The sequence below is a fragment of the Acipenser ruthenus genome, chromosome 7 (genome assembly GCF_902713425.1).
Source record: "Acipenser ruthenus chromosome 7, fAciRut3.2 maternal haplotype, whole genome shotgun sequence".
Lineage (NCBI taxonomy): Eukaryota > Metazoa > Chordata > Actinopteri > Acipenseriformes > Acipenseridae > Acipenser > Acipenser ruthenus.
Window position 1 is genome coordinate 3675313 of NC_081195.1, and position 13305 is coordinate 3688617.

Below are 13305 nucleotides of genomic sequence, written 5' to 3' on the forward strand. Positions count from 1 at the left end.
TTATTCACCTGGAATTGAAGCATGTGAAATCAATCATGCATCCTATGTTGTCTATTTATTCCACTACTGTGTGCAAATAGTGAGATATGCATTTTTATTTACCCCAGAAGTGGTATAAAAAAAAAAAAACTGTCTGGTTTATAATGGTGTAAATATGGAAGGGTGGCTTTAATTTAATATAAAAAAGTACGTAACTTACTGGGCAACTTTTTTCTTATGAATAGCATCTTTTGAACAGGGTCCCAGGTGGGCTGTAGGCTAAGGTGATGCAGTATCCCCTGGTCCCAACCCTTTGACCAGCTGAGTAGAGTAACAAACAAGCTCCTTGTTGAATCAACAACACAGAGATGCAATGATGTAATTAAACAGAATGTGTTCTCTTTTATGTTTTTTTCTTTCTTTTATGATAACTTGGTCATGGTAAACTACTGATGACCTACTTCATTAAATGTCCAAAACTAAGTTATTATGTTTAAGATTTGAGGTATCATTAATCTCGAACCAGTCATTATCTTTTCATCCTCATTCACTGTCGCTTTCAAGATTGGGGAAGACTGCTTGCCCAGACTCGTGATCACATCTAAATGTCAGTAGTTCGCTATCGTTCCAGCGACAGATTAATTGTTACCAAGAAATATTTCATCCTTTAATTCCTGCTTCTTTAACCACAGCATGCGTCTCAGCCCAGTCACATTCTTTGTCATCAGTCTGCAGACCTAAAGTCATGCTCAGATTTCCCTTGATGCCCATCTCAGTTTCCAAAATGGGGTCATATCTGATTCCACACTTGATCCAACCCAGGGCCACATTCATTACTCAGTTAATTGATGGATGAGCCTGGATGCCTGCATACCAGATAAAATAAACAAATGATAGTTACACAGGATTTAAAGACAATTAAACAGGGAACTTTCTCCCAACCAAAGAGGTCTTGGCACTGAAGAGGAACAGGGCCTCCGGAAACTCACAACCATGCATTAGGCCGCACGGTTGTGTTATTGTATTTAAAGCTAGGGTTACCATGTGGCTCCAGATTAACCGGACGCTGTGAGACAGAACGGGATTTCAAACTTGCCCCTAAATTGAAATAAATGAAGGTGTAAATGAACCATCCTTAGCTACAATTAATAATGGTGCTTAAATACCCGCATGCGCGTCAAATAATTGTATTATACTAAGAATGAATTGCAGCCAGTCGCTATTTTTTTCTGTTTGTTAAAATTCAATCGCCCATATTATTCTGCAAATACAATCGCATCATCATCTCGTTGCTCTGTCGATAAATTAGCTATTTGTTCATTAAGATCTGATCAGAAGCAGCTGATCAGTGTGAATTGTTTGCTGCGCCCAAGCAATTCCACCACAGCAGGATTAATCTCAGCAAAGGTGGAGCTCATTTATACGTGAATTACTTTCAATTTAGGGGGAATTTTGAAATCCCGGTCTGTCTCAAAGTGTCCGGTTAATCTGGAGCCATATGGTAACCCTATTTAAAGTTACAATACTATATGCTTTAAAAAATGTTTTAAATCGGTGGAATATATTCAATTAACAACTAAGGCACCTATTCTAGTGCTTAAATACACAATCTCATTAACAAGGGGGTTCTGGGACGGCAGCATTTACATGACAAATGCCTCTAGAAACCAGCCAAAAAAAACAACAACAACAACAACAAAAACACATAACAACAACTGAATGAACCATATGGGTTTTTGGAATCCTTTTATTTTCAATATCAGCTAGCAAATGTGATAAGAAAAAAATATGATGAAACAAACCATGCAAAATGTTTAGGTATACAGTTCATTAACCAATCTACTTCTTTCTGTCTGTATAGATGTGAAGATAGATAGATAGATAGATAGATAGATAGATAGATAGATAGATAGATAGATAGATAGATATGACCAGGTCTACCACGGTAGACTGGTGCAGTAATCGTTAATTATTGACATTTCATACTTTCTACTGGAACAAAAGAATGCATCTGCGTGATGGATCGTATTTGACACTCATTCACAGTCTTATGACACTTTCATGCCATTGCAGTTTTGGAACGAGGTTGATGTAATAAATGTTTAATCCAGGCTCTGTTTCTTGAAAATTAGACCCACATTTCTAAGATTGTTGCAGCAAAGCTTGATAGCATTTACGAAGCGTCCGAGTTCATGAGCAAAGACTCATTCTTTTATGAATCTGTCAAATACAATTTCCTACAGACTTGGAAAAGCAATATCGTCCAATAAGCTACTAAAGCTATTGTTTTATTTTATTTTTTTAATTTGGCAAATTTTCAGTTCATTAAAAGGTTTTCAATCTAAGCTGTTGTATATTTGTAATTATTTATCAAGAAGATAAAGCAGATGTTACTACCAGAAGCATTGCTAATGGCACTAAGGCACTAAACTTAAGGCCAATAAAACATCACAGTTTTGAACTAGAATAAAATACTTCCACTGCTTGTTTTCAAACACACAATCCCTATAGAAACATAGGACAACTGGTTCTTGTGAGCAAAAGTTTGCTTGAATATCAAGATTTTGTAACATATGTTTGATAAACAAAACTGCTGTGCATACATGTATGCACAAGGCCACTTTTCTATATTTTAGCAGGGTTCGTATAACTAATGCTCAAGCCTTGCTTTTACCTAACAAAATACCGCAGCAAAAAAAACAAGTAAGCAGTGGATTTCTATTTAACTTGTTCGGACAAGCTGCAGAATCACTTAGTGATCACATGACCTGCAGTCATCCATCATGCCTTAATGCCAGTTACACAACATGGTTTAGGCCTATTTATAATCCAAATTAGATATTTTTTTCCTCAGCCTTAATGAGAAGTGACCTAATTTAACGCCTGGCTTAATTTAGCAAAAAGTTAGAAGTCCAGAATCTTTAACATGGGTTTTCTTTTACTTTGTCCCTTAAGATTGACTGTACAAACATACAGTCATTATCGTTGAAGACTTGTATTGAAATCTGTATTGATCCTATAAAATAAAATATCCCCATAGAAAAAAAAAAAGACAATACAATTAAACAGTTTCAGTGCACTGTTTAGAAGTCATTCCAAATACAATAACTCACAGTTGGGTATGCAATAATTCATAATTAGTATTATTTTACTTGACTGTTCTTGTTTGTGTGTTAAAATGATATCTGTGTGTAAGTGATTTTTAATGTGTTTGTGGGTGTACGTATGTATATTTATGTATAGTATAAACAAGTAACATTTTGTGTAGGATGATTTAAGCATGTATACACATGTACAATAGTTGTGTAATACTGTTATTTATAAAACAGTCTTAATTTTAGAACATCGTTTTATAACTTTGTATATTTGAAATATATAGTTAAAAATGAAAAAAAAAACGGTGGTTCTGTTTTGAAACAGTCAAGGATTTATAGGGATAAGCCTATTCTGTTGTATTTGTATTCTGCAGGAATAAAATCACATACAAAATATGTAAATAAGGTCAATAAGAGGCCAATGCCCATGACTTTCCTTATAGAATTATTTCATTGGCTACGTCTTTCATTAGTTCATTTTTAGTTTTATAAAGATTTGGTTTGCTTATAACAAATACTGACCTTGACACCTAATTACAAGCTTACAAGATTCAAAGCGACGTAAATCAATATTGCTGTGGCAGAAAATTGAAGAAAAGCCTGAAAGCTGTTGAAAAGGAATGGAAAATGGCCAAGTGACTTTTACAGCACGAGAGAGACAAAAGTGTCAAACATTAGCCTTGCCTTGTCTGCACAGCCAGGTTACTGCATGCATTGACTGAACTTGGACACATGGCCACTTCTTTGTAATTACATCAGGAACAAGCACATACACCACACTCTGCAATACCCCCTGTGGTACCAAGCAAGACTACCCTCTCAGCATTTTTCAGGCTGGCCATTTGATTAGTTTTCAGGATATGCCGATAGCTGAAACCTTATGTGTACATTATTTTGAAAGTCGGTAGGATATTAAAACACATCTGAAAGAGCAGTACAGGACAGGTCATATAAAAAATTATCTTGTGACAGATTATGGAAACAGTTCAGCTAGACATGGGTTGAAAGTCCAACGTGGCTGCCTACTGACTGAGTGAGAGGGTTGGATGGAAAGATTACCCAGTGGTTGAAAGGTCTACTTCGATCCACCAATTACCAAACAATATGCCACTATAACTCATGCACCCAGCCAGACTACCCGTTCCACTGAATCTCAATGATCTGTCGTGTCTGGCTGACTGAAAGACATAAAACAAGCAAAATGAAGTAAACAACTTGACTGATTTTGGTTTTAAATGGGCTGATCTTTCACAATATTGTTTATTCAATTATATCTTTGAAAGTCAAGATGGACACAGTTTTACGGGTAAAAAAAACAATCGTGCTGCACGGTTTACCCCCAGCAGCAGTGGTATCAAGACCAAGTATCACAAACCTTCCTGAATAAAATAAACACAAACCACTGCCTCAAACACCGTACAAACCTTCCTGAGGAAAACAAACACGAACCACTGCCTCAAACACCGTACAAACCTTCCTGAGGAAAACAAACACGAATCACTGCCTCAAACACCGTACAAACCTTCCTGAGGAAAACAAACACGAACCACTGCCTCAAACATCGTACAAACCTTCCTGAGGAAAATAAACATGAACCACTGCCTCAAACACCGTACAAACCTTCCTGAGGAAAACAAACACGAATCACTGCCTCAAACACCGTACAAACCTTCCTGAGGAAAACAAACACGAATCACTGCCTCAAACACCGTACAAACCTTCCTGAGGAAAATAAACACGAACCACTGCCTCAAACATCGTACAAACCTTCCTGAGGAAAACAAACACGAACCACTGCCTCAAACATCGTACAAACCTTCCTGAGGAAAATAAACATGAACCACTGCCTCAAACATCGTACAAACCTTCCTGAGGAAAATAAACACGAACCACTGCCTCAAACATCGTACAAACCTTCCTGAGGAAAACAAACACGAACCACTGCCTCAAACATCGTACAAACCTTCCTGAGGAAAACAAACACAAACCACTGCCTCAAACACCGTACAAACCTTCCTGAGGAAAACAAACATGAACCACTGCCTCAAACATCGTACAAACCTTCCTGAGGAAAACAAACACGAACCACTGCCTCAAACACCGTACAAACCTTCCTGAGGAAAATAAACATGAACCACTGCCTCAAACATCATACAAACCTTCCTGAGGAAAATAAACACAAACCACTGCCTCAAACATCATACAAACCTTCCTGAGGAAAACAAACATGAACCACTGCCTCAAACATCGTACAAACCTTCCTGAGGAAAATAAACATGAACCACTGCCTCAAACATCGTACAAACCTTCCTGAGGAAAATAAACACAAACCACTGCCTCAAACATCATACAAACCTTCCTGAGGAAAATAAACACGAACCGCTGCCTCAAACATCATACAAACCTTCCTGAGGAAAATAAACACGAACCGCTGCCTCAAACATCGTACAAACCTTCCTGAGGAAAACAAACACGAACCACTGCCTCAAACACCGTACAAACCTTCCTGAGGAAAACAAACATGAACCACTGCCTCAAACATCGTACAAACCTTCCTGAGGAAAATAAACATGAACCACTGCCTCAAACATCGTACAAACCTTCCTGAGGAAAATAAACACGAACCACTGCCTCAAACATCATACAAACCTTCCTGAGGAAAATAAACACGAACCACTGCCTCAAACATCGTACAAACCTTCCTGAGGAAAATAAACACGAACCACTGCCTCAAACACCGTACAAACCTTCCTGAGGAAAATAAACACGAACCACTGCCTCAAACATCGTACAAACCTTCCTGAGGAAAATAAACATGAACCACTGCCTCAAACATCGTACAAACCTTCCTGAGGAAAACAAACACGAACCACTGCCTCAAACATCGTACAAACCTTCCTGAGGAAAATAAACACGAACCACTGCCTCAAACATCGTACAAACCTTCCTGAGGAAAATAAACATGAACCACTGCCTCAAACATCATACAAACCTTCCTGAGGAAAATAAACATGAACCACTGCCTCAAACACCGTACAAACCTTCCTGAGGAAAACAAACACGAACCACTGCCTCAAACATCGTACAAACCTTCCTGAGGAAAATAAACATGAACCACTGCCTCAAACATCATACAAACCTTCCTGAGGAAAATAAACATGAACCACTGCCTCAAACCAAACACCGTACAAACCTTCCTGAGGAAAACAAACACGAACCACTGCCTCAAACATCGTACAAACCTTCCTGAGGAAAATAAACATGAACCACTGCCTCAAACATCGTACAAACCTTCCTGAGGAAAACAAACACGAACCACTGCCTCAAACATCATACAAACCTTCCTGAGGAAAACAAACACGAATCACTGCCTCAAACACCGTACAAACCTTCCTGAGGAAAACAAACACGAACCACTGCCTCAAACACCGTACAAACCTTCCTGAGGAAAATAAACACGAACCACTGCCTCAAACATCGTACAAACCTTCCTGAGGAAAACAAACACGAACCACTGCCTCAAACATCGTACAAACCTTCCTGAGGAAAATAAACACGAACCACTGCCTCAAACATCGTACAAACCTTCCTGAGGAAAACAAACACGAACCACTGCCTCAAACACCGTACAAACCTTCCTGAGGAAAATAAACACGAACCACTGCCTCAAACACCGTACAAACCTTCCTGAGGAAAATAAACACGAACCACTGCCTCAAACATCGTACAAACCTTCCTGAGGAAAATAAACATGAACCACTGCCTCAAACACCGTACAAACCTTCCTGAGGAAAATAAACATGAACCACTGCCTCAAACACCGTACAAACCTTCCTGAGGAAAACAAACACGAACCACTGCCTCAAACATCGTACAAACCTTCCTGAGGAAAATAAACATGAACCACTGCCTCAAACATCGTACAAACCTTCCTGAGGAAAATAAACATGAACCACTGCCTCAAACATCATACAAACCTTCCTGAGGAAAATAAACACGAACCGCTGCCTCAAACATCATACAAACCTTCCTGAGGAAAATAAACACGAACCGCTGCCTCAAACATCGTACAAACCTTCCTGAGGAAAACAAACATGAACCACTGCCTCAAACACCGTACAAACCTTCCTGAGGAAAACAAACACGAACCACTGCCTCAAACACCGTACAAACCTTCCTGAGGAAAACAAACATGAACCACTGCCTCAAACATCGTACAAACCTTCCTGAGGAAAATAAACATGAACCACTGCCTCAAACATCGTACAAACCTTCCTGAGGAAAATAAACACGAACCACTGCCTCAAACATCATACAAACCTTCCTGAGGAAAATAAACACGAACCGCTGCCTCAAACATCGTACAAACCTTCCTGAGGAAAATAAACACGAACCACTGCCTCAAACATCATACAAACCTTCCTGAGGAAAATAAACATGAACCACTGCCTCAAACACCGTACAAACCTTCCTGAGGAAAACAAACACGAACCACTGCCTCAAACATCGTACAAACCTTCCTGAGGAAAATAAACATGAACCACTGCCTCAAACACCGTACAAACCTTCCTGAGGAAAATAAACACGAACCACTGCCTCAAACATCGTACAAACCTTCCTGAGGAAAATAAACACGAACCACTGCCTCAAACACCGTACAAACCTTCCTGAGGAAAATAAACACGAACCACTGCCTCAAACATCGTACAAACCTTCCTGAGGAAAATAAACATGAACCACTGCCTCAAACATCGTACAAACCTTCCTGAGGAAAACAAACACGAACCACTGCCTCAAACATCATACAAACCTTCCTGAGGAAAACAAACACGAATCACTGCCTCAAACACCGTACAAACCTTCCTGAGGAAAACAAACACGAACCACTGCCTCAAACACCGTACAAACCTTCCTGAGGAAAATAAACACGAACCACTGCCTCAAACATCGTACAAACCTTCCTGAGGAAAACAAACACGAACCACTGCCTCAAACATCGTACAAACCTTCCTGAGGAAAATAAACACGAACCACTGCCTCAAACATCGTACAAACCTTCCTGAGGAAAACAAACACGAACCACTGCCTCAAACACCGTACAAACCTTCCTGAGGAAAATAAACACGAACCACTGCCTCAAACACCGTACAAACCTTCCTGAGGAAAATAAACACGAACCACTGCCTCAAACATCGTACAAACCTTCCTGAGGAAAATAAACATGAACCACTGCCTCAAACACCGTACAAACCTTCCTGAGGAAAATAAACATGAACCACTGCCTCAAACACCGTACAAACCTTCCTGAGGAAAACAAACACGAACCACTGCCTCAAACATCGTACAAACCTTCCTGAGGAAAATAAACATGAACCACTGCCTCAAACATCGTACAAACCTTCCTGAGGAAAATAAACACGAACCACTGCCTCAAACATCATACAAACCTTCCTGAGGAAAACAAACACGAACCACTGCCTCAAACACCGTACAAACCTTCCTGAGGAAAACAAACATGAACCACTGCCTCAAACATCATACAAACCTTCCTGAGGAAAATAAACACGAACCACTGCCTCAAACATCATACAAACCTTCCTGAGGAAAATAAACACGAACCACTGCCTCAAACATCATACAAACCTTCCTGAGGAAAACAAACACGAACCACTGCCTCAAACATCATACAAACCTTCCTGAGGAAAACAAACACGAACCACTGCCTCAAACACCGTACAAACCTTCCTGAGGAAAATAAACACGAACCACTGCCTCAAACATCATACAAACCTTCCTGAGGAAAACAAACACGAACCACTGCCTCAAACACCGTACAAACCTTCCTGAGGAAAACAAACATGAACCACTGCCTCAAACACCGTACAAACCTTCCTGAGGAAAACAAACACGAATCACTGCCTCAAACACCGTACAAACCTTCCTGAGGAAAACAAACACGAACCACTGCCTCAAACATCGTACAAACCTTCCTGAGGAAAACAAACACGAACCACTGCCTCAAACATCGTACAAACCTTCCTGAGGAAAATAAACATGAACCACTGCCTCAAACATTGTAACTCCTGAGGCTGCTGTTGATCGGTTGCATGCAGTTCTAACTGTGTTATTGGACTGGGATTTCTTCAGCACAATGATGATGAGGAAGTCAACAGACATCCGCCATTGATAATGTAATAAGACAAAACTTTTGCTGGCAGACAGCTATCAATAGCTAATTTCTACGTGATTGTCATTATTATTACTTACACGTGATAATAATGTCAATCATCTGCCAAAAGCTAAAGGTCTGTTGACAGCTAGCTGTACAAGTTTAGGGATGGCAGATGCCACTCAATATTTCCATGTCTAATGGCGGGCATCTGTCAGGCAGTCATCCTGGGAACATGTTCTCTCTTTAAATACAGTTCAACTCAAGCTTTTTGTAAAGGAAACTCTACTCACTATATGCAGTATACATCACAAGCTCCATATTTATTTTGTTGCTAAGTAATCAATCTGTAGTAACACTGAAACCTTTGTTAATATAAAAATATGCCCCAAAATTAACTGTCTGCAACAAGAGATGTTTTGCACCATTACTAGCTTCAATTAATTTAGAAAACTAGTTCACATACATACAGCCAGCCAGCCAACCACAGCACTGGAGCAAATGCATAACAAATCCATTGTGAATGTTGCTGGTACAACATTATTGTTACATTTAAGTATTGCTAACATGCATGTATGTTAACTTGCATAGCATGTACTTAACTAATTTTCTAATCAAACCTGATGTATGACCTACGTAATTTGCAGAGGACATAAACATAGTTCTACTTTATATAAGGAAACCAGTAAAAAATGGGGTGTGGAAGGTCATTCTCCATGCATTAAGAAGAATTTCTTATCTTGTAATATTTTACTGACACAGTTTAAAAAACTGAAATGCCCACACAAATGTCCAGCTTCTAAAATAGCTAAAAAAATAACATTAAAACAAAATAACTTGTTTAAACATCCACTGGATCCATAAATAAAATCAGCGCAAGGGAAGTGCTCCTCTCATTATCTGAGTTTGTGCTTTGGATTTCAGTCCCAGTAGATAATATGACTCCCTGGTCTTAAACACAGTTTAGCAATGCCTGGGTAAGCAGCTCTCCAGACAGTGCAGGGAATCTTATAGCTAATGAAACACAAGCAGGAACTATTTGAAATGAGTGTTTTCCAGTATTTGAATGAAGCTGAAATCAGTTTAGTTGAAAGAAAAGGTGGGGCGATTAAAAAAAAAAAAAAAAGTTGATGTGGACTGTACATAAGCACTGTTGAAAAATTGGTGTTCATTATTGAACCACAAGGTCTTTGATTGCGCACAAATAACAAATAACTTATATTCAATACATTAAATACACCCAGACATGTTTCCCTGCCAGTCAGTATTAAATGAGTGCACAAGTTTCCCTTTTAAAGCCCTGCAGTTTTGCCTTTCTGCTAGCTCACCGAATACCAGGCATTTCCCTCCTATAGCCTGGCAAAGCAGAGTCTGGCTAGCAAGCGTGATGTTTCTCTTAACAGGCAAAAGGTCAGAAATGAAGATATGGCTTCAGGGCGCTTGTGAATTCAGGATTCTCATATCTGCCTTGTGTATCAAGTTGTCCTTTGAAGTGTGTTCCATGCTGCTTCATTTATGGATGTATATGTTTTTCCTTGATCATATGCAGATATATATAGTTATGATCAAGGTATATGGTTTAAGTTTTAACAGCTAGTTCTGATGCATTTTCTAGCATAACAAGTCCATATTTAAAGATATTTACTAATTCAATTATATCAGAATTACTGATACAGACAAATACATTGCACTTTTTTTTAATTACATTACATAAATAAATTACTTAAGTTAATAGAAAAAGCCAAAGCGTTCTATTCAGTAGGCTATTTTATAATATTAAGTGGTGTAGGTTCATACGTTTGAAAAGAAAAAAACAACACATTGAATAGGGATGCACAGGTTGGCTTACTGGCAAACTTTATTTATATGCTGCAACTGACACAGAATGGGCAGTGCTGAAACAATGAGTATTATGTTGATTTGTAAAACTCTCAGACATAAAAAAAACCCCAAAAAACTTTAATATCTAATTAACCAAGTTATGTTGTAGTCATCAGACACAGGTTATAGACTATTTGTTTTATTCACTTCTCCATATCCGGTAATATAAATATCAATCTGAAATATTTTACATACTATTTAAGTTTTAATATGGCGAAATACATTAATTCAGCAACTATGCTAACCATAATTAATATTTTAAAATGTTATTGAAAAATACATTGATGTTTGATATTAAACGTCCAACTAATCGAGTCAGAGCAACTTTTTCAAACTCTAAATAGTAGTTTTGTAACGATTCTCCATATTCCCCAATTATCATAACATAACAGTATTATAATACTATAGTATAATTTAAAACACGTGCGCCACTGTATTCAATATAAATCAAGAAAACAACATTAAAATGTTCGGTAAGTGAGGTTAAAACAAACCTTTTAAACATTGTTTCCAATTGGTTAAACCCCTTGTTAATGGTATAATAGTAACTACAGTTCTATAGATACAGTACGTGCAAATCTTGACGACAATACGTAAGTCTCTATTATGGAATGTTAACCGTGCACTGACTAATAATGAAATGCAGTAAGCATGCCAAACACAATATTAAAGACAAAGGACACACCAGAACGTAATTGAGATAAAAAAACAAGAGCGAGATCATATTTATATGTCATATTTTGTGTCTTGACTAGGCCTACCACAATAGTTATTAGATTCATTAAATGTGTTGACACTTTTTAATTTATTCTCATTTTCTGGATACATTTTATTGGAAAATATTACATATTAATTATTGATTCAACAAAGGGAGCCCTTTGAACATCCGCAAAAAAATAATAATAATTGAAACAACATTTCTGAAAAAAAGGCTACTCCTTTCAAATGGTTTGGAAGAGTAATCTTTTTATAACATATATTAAGCGCTAAGAATGAAAGCATCACCAGTTCACTATCCTTAAACTACATCAATATTATATGGCAATAACGCTCAATGACATTATCTTAACGCTAAAATATTAAAAACTGCAGTTACTTGACTGAAATGCGTTTTCTGCTGCGCCAGGTTTATTAGATTCTAAACGATTGGAAAGTCATTGTGCTGGCCTCCCAAAAATGAAAGTCACTGATTTCAAAACAAAAATGTAAACTCTCATTGACTTAAATGCGTTGCATATGACATAAAACGCGAACTGAATTATTAATGTCTGCTGACTTGCAAAGCAAAATAAATAATAATAACAAAAAGTGCTCACTCGTGTTAAAGTTGGTTTGTATTTACATATATATATAACTGTCAATTAACATCACACTACACTGAGACCCGAATCAATGTACCTGCGCTAAATAGAATGTGCTAAGAAATACGCAGAGAAACACGTATAAAACGGATTACTTTTATAGGGCTTTGTTATAGAACCGAATAACAGAATAAGGTGTCGGTCATTCATAATCATATAGGGCCACATTAAAGCATTTACTGCAGTCTTTAATTAACTCCTTTTTTAAAAAGAGGTAAAACTCCTAATAATTGAAACTAAAACCAAACAACTGAGTTATATAACTTTTTCAAGTTCTCTTCGGCACTCTCAATGTGTTTTGTATCTAATTTTTGTAACATTAACGCGGGTTTTCCCCTTTAAAAAAATAGGAATTATTTTAAGAAAGGAGGAAACGCTATGGCTCATAATACTTCCAAGTGTATAAAAGTTACGATTCTCCAATAACTTGATTATTTATGGGCTTATTCTTATTTATTTCCCATCAAAATAAATAGAAATCAACAAGTCGTATTGGTGTCATGTCTGAAAATACCTGAACCAAGAAACACAGGGAATGTATTTTGAATGGTCTTGGAAATCACACATGCGTAATCATTAGTCATATGACTATAGGTTTAAGTGACATAACACACCATTTTCTACCTAATTTATGCTGTATGCAATGTCGTATACTCTTATGAATGTACGCGTTTGGAACGGCACGGTAAACGCGACACTGTGTTACGAGAGTCATTTAAGAAGTCTTCTTTATTATTTAACTAAATAATTATTACATAACACATGCGACACATTTAAAAAGCAAAATATAATGAGCCTAATTATTAAGGGGAATTGTGGG